A 500-nucleotide genomic window follows, 5' to 3' on the forward strand; every position below is an offset into this window, starting at 1 on the left:
TCAAGTCCGAGAAGAGGAAGAAAAAAAAAACTCGCGAGTAAAGAATCAACTTTCCATTACGCAGCAGGAGATCCGGCGATCCTCTCGGGATATCCTAAAGTCCTTCACATGATCTGATGGACGGCGACAAGAATATGTATTTACAAAGCTATAACTAGGACCCCCTCCCCCCTCACCTGCTGCTTCCCCCCCCCTTCTCTATACCCCTCTCCCCCCTCAACCCCTGCCCTCCGCTCCTCTCTCTCCTCTTCAATTCCCCCTTTCTTCTTATCCTTCCCTTCACCCCCCCCCCCTTTTCCTTCCCATCGGACTTCTCTTCCCATCCCCATTATCCTTTCTATTTCTCTCTCCTTCTGTCATCTCCTCCCCTCCCTCCTGGAAGGGGAAAGTAAAAGCAGGACGGAGAAGTAGTCAAAATGAAGGATGGAAGATAGAACGTAGGATAAACATACGAATAACTGGAATCAAATGACATGATCACAGAGCGAATAAAGAGTAAT

The sequence above is a fragment of the Penaeus monodon genome, chromosome 30 (assembly GCF_015228065.2).
Source record: "Penaeus monodon isolate SGIC_2016 chromosome 30, NSTDA_Pmon_1, whole genome shotgun sequence".
In the NCBI taxonomy this organism is placed as follows: Eukaryota; Metazoa; Arthropoda; class Malacostraca; order Decapoda; family Penaeidae; genus Penaeus; species Penaeus monodon.